Source organism: Tenrec ecaudatus, chromosome 9 (assembly GCF_050624435.1).
Source record: "Tenrec ecaudatus isolate mTenEca1 chromosome 9, mTenEca1.hap1, whole genome shotgun sequence".
Classification (NCBI taxonomy): Eukaryota; Metazoa; Chordata; class Mammalia; order Afrosoricida; family Tenrecidae; genus Tenrec; species Tenrec ecaudatus.
Window position 1 is genome coordinate 62005673 of NC_134538.1, and position 8568 is coordinate 62014240.

Consider the following 8568-nt stretch of genomic DNA (forward strand, 5'->3'; position numbering starts at 1 on the left):
AATTATATACCAAGTACAAATGTTGAAGCATAGATTTGAAGATTCATTCAATTGACCAGGATGTCCTAATAACTTTGCTACTACTATTGCTGATTATTGAAGTAAGTTCATATTGTGGTTAAATGTAAACTACATCAAAATAAAATAGTGCTTACTTTATTGACTATAAAACAGCAGATACTTATTGGAGAAAGTATAAAAATAGAATTGGAAAAAATCACATCATTCAAATACAACTATGTTTTATACTTTCAATTATAAATATATAAAAATACTAGCAATATCATTGGAAGAACATTTTCATGCAGCAGTCGCCTTGTAAATCCCACCTAATTTCAGCAACCTTTTGCAGTAAGTGAACGTATTTCTCATTTTCTTAAATATGGTATTTCCATATAAAATATCAAAATGCATTTCAGGATTTCCATGGGTTTGTTATTGACTTAGACTGGGCCTAGGAATATCGTATTTATCCACAAAATCAACATTTTCACGTTGAAAGCATCTATAATGATGTTTAGAGCACAATCTAATCTTTAAAATGAGGAAATTAGTACTAAAATAGATGGTGTCATCTGCTCTAAGTAACATCATGAATGAGTCTCTGAGTCAACCCTTGCGGCGGGGCCTCTAGATTGCTCTCTAGAATTTTTCTCTGCAGCACACATTCAATCATTTGTCACCAAGATTAGTCTGAGGGTGGGAGTGAGGTTCTCCAGAGCTTTCCCAGCTCCTGACATTTCTGTCTCAGTTTGGGGACAGGTATGCATTTGGAATGCCGATGCAAATATCAAATCTCTATATTGAATCCATAGATAGTTGCCGACATAAGGATGCAATCCTAAACAATAACTCTCTTAAGCTCTGTTTGAGTTTGAGTTCTTAGTTTGCTTAAAAGAGAGAAACATTCTGAAATTCTGCTACATATTTGGGAAGAGCGTTTTAATGGCAAAGTAAAAGAATCTCCAACTCTATCCATTTCCCCTGTCTCTGCAGGCCATGGTGTCTTCAGTTATTTGCAAGAGGCAGGGGGGAGAATGGTCATTCTCAGAGTAGCAGAGACCATCTAGAAAGATCAGCAATGGCTCTGCATTGTGACACAGAGACATTGTAACAAAGGAGTGGGGAACACAAACATCCCCAATCCTCTGTAAGGAGGGAACGTGTATTAGGGTTGCTTCTTTTTGAACTCACCCCTAGTCTCAGGTTCTCTCCTGGAAAAGTTAATTTCAGGTGAAACTGTACATACTCTAGAAGAGAGTGCCTCGCATATTCTATTCCCTCTCCTTGGTGCCTGGGGGTGAGATTTTAATGACGCTCAAGCTCCAATACATGGCAAATATCTCCAAGTTTCTCAAATAACTCTTGAGCAATCGTGTGCTACACATTCCCTATCAGTTTATTTCCTCTAACATTAAACACAATCCTCCTAGCCTCGCTCTCTATCCAGAGGAATATATAGGCAGACGTCTAGCCCCATCAGTGGAGAGACAGAAAACCACAAAATTAGATAGGGAATGAGTCTGTCTGTTTGCTCAGGGCCCTCCCAGGTTTACAATTAGCCCTTCACACACCAGGACTTCACACAGATTCAACTGGCCACCTCATTCGGAAAGATAGCGTGTGTAGTCATTGCGTAGGATTGCAGAACAACGCTCACTTGTCCAGAGGTCACTTTCTCAGACCTTCTCTGGTCCAGAACTTCAACAAGAGAACAGGAGAAAACTGGGTCCCTAAGACACTTCAGGAGATGGTGCAAAGTTCAAGGTCTGATGGTAAGATCATTTACTCGTGGGAGAGGTCTCATCCACAATCTATTTCCATTTTTTTTTGTTTTTTTTTTAAACCTCACCAGCATTATTTTAAGATTTCCCAGCCACAAATAGATCAACAATAGCCAACTACTTAAAAAGTGATTGGGTTGAGACTTTGACCAAAGAGAAAGAGAGTGAACAATACTTACACAAATCAAAGCATAGCCACCTAGCTTTCCACTATCTGTCTGTCAGTTTGTCATATTGTGGTGGCTTATGTGCTATTGCAGTATCTGGAAGTTATGCCACCGGTATTGCAAATAATGGCAAGATCAACCATGGTAGCCAGGTTCAGGGAGCTTCCAAACAATGGCAGGAAGGCCTAGCAATCTACTTCCAAAAATTAGCGGTTGAAAACTCTATGAATCACAACAGAATATTGTTTGATCTGATGTTGAAAGGTGAGGCCCCAGGTTGGAAGGTACTACGCAATGTCCTCATATCAGTATGTCAATCAATGCAACGAATAAGATCATTGCTCATAATCATGACTATGATATTCCTGTGTAAAATATCTAGAAATTCCAGACATGAAAAAAATATATAAATTATCAAGGGATCATGAGGGAGGGAGGGTGTGGGGGGGGGGGATATGAGGTGATACCCAGGGCTCAAGTAGAAAGAAAATGTTCTCAAAATGGTAATGGCAATATATGTACAAATGTGCTCAACCCAACTGATGTATGTATGGATTGTGATAAGAGCTGTAAGCATCTCCAGTAAAATGAAAACAATAATAAATATAGGCTATAATAAACACTCTAATATAGGAATATAAATAAATATATATATATAGAACTTCCATGGTTTTCCTATAGATTTACACTGGCCCCAGAAATGCCTCATTTTTCTACATACAATCAGCCAGTGCAAGGGCTGTGAGGATGGTGCAGGACAAGATAAGATTTTTTCCCCATTGAACATTAGGTCACCAGGAGTCTGAACTGGCTTCTGGGTCTCTGAACTTCTGTGAGCAGCCTTCTATATTGCCTTCAGATCCTGGGAGTTTTCAGTAGCCTGCTTTCATGGCTACTGATCTTGGATTCATTTATCTCTGCAGTCAGAATACTGTCTGCCATCTTCCCCATCCATGCCTGGTTCACAAGGTCACTGTAGCCACATGAGTCAGGAGAAGTCATCTGGTGTATGGACTTCAAATTTGCCTCCCTCTACAACTGTGTGAGCCATTTCCTTGATTTTAAGACATACATATATATGTACCTTCAAATATATATCAATGGTTTTTCTTTTCTAGAAAATTCAGCGTAAGACACACTAGATTATGAAGTTCATATAGCAAAGAGCTCTGTCCACCTTGTTCATCAAGAACAGTCCAACACCTAGCTCTACACTTGTCTCATTAAAAATGTTCAAAAAATTAATGTTGGAATTGTCCCTAAGGAAATGTCACATTCCTTGACTGAAAAAGCAGGGAAATAACTTGCTCTAGAAACATCTCTTCATGTTTAAAACATATGTGTGACAACCTCCCCGATATGATTGCTGAAGACAAATATATGCATAAGTCAATGTGGCGAAGAAAGCTGATGGTGCCCGGCTATCAAAAGATATAGCATCTGGAGTCTTAAAGGCTTGAAGGTAAACAAGTGACCATCTAGCTCAGAAGCAACAAAGCCCACATGGAAGAAGCACACTAGCCCATGTGACCACGAGGTGCTGAAGGGATCAGTTATCAGGCATCAAAGAACAAAAAAACCTTATCATTTTGTGCTCAGCTCCCTGATATGATCGCTGAAGACAAATGGATGCATAAGTAAATGTGGCAAAGAAAGCTGATGGTGCCCAGCTATCAAAAGATATAGTGTCTGGGGTCTTAAAGGCTTGAAGGTAAATAATCAGCCATCTAGCTCAGAAGCAACAAAGCCCACATGGAAGAAGCACACTAGCCTGTGCGATCACAAGGTGTCAAGGGATCAGGTATCAGGCATCATCAGAACAAAAAAATCTTACCATAGTGAATGAGCGGGGGAGTTTGGAGTAGACACCCAAAGCCCAGCTGTAGGCAACTGGACATCCCCTTACAGAAGGGTTGCAGGGAGGAGATGAGCCAGTCAGAGTGCAGTGTAGCAACGATGAAACATACAACTTTCCACTTAAATGCTTCTCCCCTCCCCCATCATGATCCCAGTTCTACCTTACAAATCCAGCTAGACCAGAGGATGGACACTGATACAAATAGAAACCAGAAAGACAGGGAATCCAGGACAGATGGCCCCTTTAGGACCAGTGGTGAGAGCGGCGTTACCGAGAGGGGGGAGGGAAGGTGGGGTAGAAAGCGGGGACTGATTATAAGGATCTATATATAATCTCCTCCCTGGGGGATAGACAACAGAAAAGTGGGTGAAGGGAGACAACAGACAGTGTAAGATATGACAAAATAATTTATAAATGATCAAGGGTTCATGAGGGAGGAGGGAGTAAGGAGGGAGGGGAATATGAAGAGCTGATATCAAGGGCTCAAGTAGAAAGCAAATGTTTTGAGAAGGATGAGGGCAACAAATGTACAAATGTGCGTGACATACAATGGGTGTATGTTTGGATTGTGAAAAGTGCTGTGCAAGCCCCCAATAAAATGATTTTTTAAATGTTCCATACAAAGGTAGTTAAAATATTTGTTTCCTGGAAGAACAGAAAAGGTGGGGAGAGAGAAACATTTATTAAGCAACCATCACGTACCAGAAATTTTATTCTCTCAATGACATAGTAAAATAGATAGTATTAGTCATCACTTTACTGAATAGGAAACTGAAGTTATGCAACTTTCCAATTGCATCTAATTAGTTCAAAGCCTTGATTCAAATCTGAAGTCCATATCTTATGACCTGGAAGTGCAAAGATTCCATTATTTTTACTTAAGAAATAGCCTGTGGGTTGCCTGGGATGCTGGGTAAACCAGGTCCAAGATTTTGTTTTCAAAGCAACTAATTCGGATGGGATCACCATGCCTGAGTCGTTAGGAGGACCTTGTACATTAGGGCTGGTTCAAGTCTTGAAATATCAGACTTGGGAAGAGGGAAATCAGCTTCAAGGGGCAGAGGTGGAATCATAAAGGATAGTATCAAAAGTTAGAAATCCGATGAAAGTAGGATCTGAGTCACTCTTTGGCCCACTGAAATTTGACTACCATCTCTAAAATTTCCCCAAATAGCTCCCGCTAAGGTCACCAATTACTTAAACATCACCAAATCCACTGGGCAATAGTGAGAGTTTCTCTTGCCTGGCTTCTCAGGAGCATTTCACATTGCTGGCCATTTGCTCCATTGTGAATCAGAGTTCCTCCTTGGGTCCCATGAGTGACACTCCCCTGCTCCTGCTTAATCTCTCAGTGCTCCTCTTAAATGCCTCCTTCTCAGGCGTCATCTTGGGAATACATGTGGAGATTTTTGAAGATTGAAGGGAGACTTTCTTATCTCTGTTTCTCAGTCTTCACTCCCTATTGCTAAGTAAACTTATATTAGTTGGTGTTCTCCAGTGGAGCAAAACCACAAAGCATATATGTAAACATCTACAGAGAGATTAATTTCAAGGAAATGGCTCACACAATTGGGAGGAAGTGGCTCATGTAATTTCGGGGAGTGGAAAAACCCAGGATCTGTGGGTCAGGCTAAAGACTTCTGCAGGTTTACATCCCAAGACCTGGAGGCCAGGAAACTGAAAGAGTGCAGGGGCAAGAAAGAGCAAACATTGCCAGAACATTCTTTTACATACTCATGGTAGATTGCTCTTCCAAAGAAATTCAACTTTCCACTGATCAGCTTTTACATCAGAACACAAAATTGGTGATGACATAGTTTCTTCTGAGCAACTGATAGGTATAGCTTAGCCAACCTGACACATAACATTAACCATCACAAAATCTACCCATTCCCAGATTCAATGTTATTGACAGGCTGATGACTCTTTAACAGCATATTTCCTATCCCACACTACTTTGAGTTTCAAATTGATATTCCCACTATCTACCCACATTTTCTCCCTGGATAATTCAAAGATGATTCAGAGTTAGAACATTTGAATACAAATTCTTCATCTCATTCCAATTTTCTTCAGTAGTTTTTATTTTGAATAATGAAACTATTTACCCTTTGGAACAACCAGAAACTCAGTATGCATGTTGTTATCTGCTCTCTCCTCAGTCTTTATCTGCAGACCTATCCAATCAAACTGGAAATGACTTCTAGACCCTGTCTACATCTCTTTCTTTTTAGTCACTATTCTAATGAAGAAACAAGTTTTTGTGAGTGTGCCTGAGCTCCTCATTTTGGCCTCTCTACCCCTACTCTTGTTGTTAGGTGTCATTTAGACCACACCAGCTCTGCTGTGACTACTCAACTCTGCTGCCAGAGAGCAAAAGCAGCCACAGACAACAGGCAATCAAGTGAATGCAGCTATGTGCAATAAATCTTTATTATGGGCATGGAAATTAAGTTCCATACAATGTTCACATACCCTGAAACACTTTTTCTAAAATTTTCCCCCTTCAATCAATTTTTTAAAAGTCAATTAAATTTTAAAATATTCTCAACCTGACAATCTACAAATAATAGCCGCCTACCTTTGGTGACAATATTGAACAATACAAGAAGTATCAAAAGAAGATGGAAGTACACGGAGTCACTGTATCAAAAATAACCAGTGGGCATTCAGTCATTTCCAGAGGTATCACATGATCAAGAACCAGTGGTATTGAGACAAGTTCAAGATGCATTGAAGGCACTGTGGGGGGGAAAGATGGTTTCAGAAACGTATAGAGTAGCTTTTGAAGTGTTTCCACAAGCTTGTGCAACATTGGACGCATTCTTTTCTCAATGCTAAGAAATTTGGAAGACAGCTTACCTGGCCACCCAACTGGAAGAGATCCATATTTGGATCCATTCCAAAGAAAAGTGGCCCCATAAAATGGGTGAATTATCAAGAAATATCATTAATATTTCATTCAAGTACAATGTTGCTGAAGATCATTCAACAATGATTGCGGCAATACATTGATAAGGAGCTTGTAGAAATTCAAGCTAGATTCAGAAGAGAACATAGAACAAGGGACATTATTGCTGATGTAAGATGAATCTTGACTTAAAGAAGAGAACACCATAAAAATGTTTATCCATGTTTTATTGACGGTGCAGAGGTAGCGTTGAGAAGAATGGGAAATCTATAACATTTCATTGTGTCATGCATCGATCTTATTTCCTTAATCTCCGCCCGCCCCCAACAAATTGCCTTTGTTTCTTTCCTTGCTCTTCTTTCTTTCCTTTCTTCCTTTTTTCTTTCTTTTTTAATTATAATTGTCTCTTTCTTAAGTTTGTGTTTGGTGTTTTCAAAACTAACCTCTAACATAAAGCAAAACATCAGCAAGTGGAACTCAAGCAAGAGCAAATAAGAACAATTAATTGATCCCTAGGGCGATAATCAACTCAGTATACTCCAGAAGCTCCAAATCAGGGGTCCTCAAACTGCGGCCTGCCCGCTGAGGAATTTTATCCGGCCCACCGGGTGTTTTTGCCTCCCACCCCGCCCCACCCTTTTTTTACTTTAATATAAGATATGTGCAAGGTCGCCTGGGAAATGAAGTCCAACCCCCCTGTCATCTCAGGCCAGCGCTCCAAGGTGCCATCGCCTTTCCCTGGCCCCTGTACCTTTTCCTCCGATGGCATTTGCCCAGGTTCCAGGGACCAGAGGCGCCCTGACCGGCCTGTCTGATCCTGAAGCTCCCATGCCCTGGGAACGGAAAGGTTCTGGCAGGTGCGAAGCTGTGGGCCAGGGCTGCCCCACAGCGGGACAGAGGCTCTGGTCAGCAGGCAACAACGATCGGGAGTCCTGGGGCAGGGTGGCCCAGGACAGCGACTTTCCAAACATAAAGCATGATGCTGGGAGCTAAACTTTAGCTAAAACCGAGGGTTGTAGGTAGAACGGCGCATGCGGAGCCCGTGTTCTCCAGGCACTTCCGGTGTGGAAATCTGGTTTCCAGAAGCCAGGAAGACGTCCCCATGACAACTGAGGATGGCTCTATGAGATCCTTGCCTTAGAGCAAGAGAAACAGCCCTGATTCAGAGCGCAGGCCTCTTCTTCTGTGTGGGTGCTCCAGCCAGAAGCTGTTTTCTGAAAAACTCTGGAATGTGCCCCTGAAGGCCCAAGAGAATGCAGAAGGAAGATGCTCCAGAGCAGTAACTACAGCCTGGTGCTCTGGCTGCATCTGCCTCATGTTCGTCAACACCTTCGTCTTCCAGGTGGGGCTGGTCAACCTCCTGTTCCACAAGTTCAAAGGCACCATCCTCCTGACAGTGGTGTACTTCGCCCTCGGCATCTCCCTTCACATCTGGGTGATGAACTTACACTGGACAAACACCAACCGCTTTGTCTGGACCGATGGCCTGCAAACACTGTGTTTCAGAGACTAGGTGCCGTCCTGTCCTGTTACTTCCACAGCTGCACGGCTGTGCACCTGGGGGAGCCACGCTTCTCCCAGGACTCACTCTGGCTGCACCAGGAGTTCCTGCAAGGTCCAAGGTGACCTCTTCAGATCCCTGGGACGGCACTCTTCCTTCCATGCGCTGCTCCCAATCGGAGGGCCCATGTGGTCGGCATTCCCGAAGGAAGAGCCTCCCCTCTTGCACATTCAAGTGTTTGAGTCCCTCCGTGCCCCACCCTCTCCTGCTCCACCCCTGCATCCTCTTCTCAGAATCTCTGATTTCTGGGAGCTCTGTGCCTGTCCTTTAGTGTGTGTGGCACAGGA

General features: G+C 42.3%; 1 pseudogene; it reads left to right on the forward strand.

Moving 5' to 3' along the window:
- Positions 1 to 8035: 8035 nt before the first annotated feature.
- LOC142456380 (transmembrane protein 138-like) lies at positions 8036 to 8346 on the forward strand (annotated as a pseudogene).
- Positions 8347 to 8568: the final 222 nt, after the last annotated feature.